An 878-nucleotide genomic window follows, 5' to 3' on the forward strand; every position below is an offset into this window, starting at 1 on the left:
GCATCAGTCAAGTGTTGAACAAATCAGTTGCAGTTGAACCTTTAGCTTTAAGTTGTTTATGACGATGGTATAAAAAATATGCAGCTCTCTAAAAAAAAAACCGACAGTTTTCTGGGAGCTGTTTACGGAGGATGATGTATTAACCCCGACTCTGTCATCATACATGATCAGAGTGTAGCCGTTTCAAGACCATTAAACACATGTAGTGCACTCAATTTAGATCAAATGTTTGAAACCCGAAATAATCAATAACCGCTAGTTGAATTGCTAACCAGTAGGGGGAGATAAAAGCAAAAAAACCAAGGCAGCTTTACTTTACTACTGTACACACTGCCAGGATTTCTGCCTCTTTCAACTAATGACCAGTAGCGCTGATATATTAAGTCAATTCCGGTGACTCTTTCATTTCTCATCGCTGTGATTAAGTATTTATCAGGCGCGTAACTTCACTTATCTTTATCTGTATTGACTGATCTCTTCATTTAAGAGGCTCGATTTAAAGGATAGTAAACATCGTGGTCGTAAAAGCAAACACCAGAACGCCTCGTACACATCACACGTGCGGACCGCTGGTTTAATGTCGATTTATGACTTTAATGTGGAGAGCAGAAGAGTTATCTCCAAACTGGGATTACGGCTCAGACCTCGATCAAACTACGGTCTCTACAACGTGACAACTTCATTAATATGTGTTTCATTCTCTTTGGCAAATATGTGGTATCCACAGAAATACAACTTAAATGATCTTCACCAGATACTGAATTACAACAACAGGTCATTTGAGGGTTTTTTTTCTATGCTTGCAGCCTTAAGCCAACACAGGAGACACAGGAAGAAGCCATCTATGCTTGCAGCCTTAAGCAACACAGGAGACACAG

This window comes from Cynoglossus semilaevis, chromosome 5 (assembly GCF_000523025.1).
Source record: "Cynoglossus semilaevis isolate Cse_v1.0 chromosome 5, Cse_v1.0, whole genome shotgun sequence".
Taxonomy (NCBI): Eukaryota; Metazoa; Chordata; class Actinopteri; order Pleuronectiformes; family Cynoglossidae; genus Cynoglossus; species Cynoglossus semilaevis.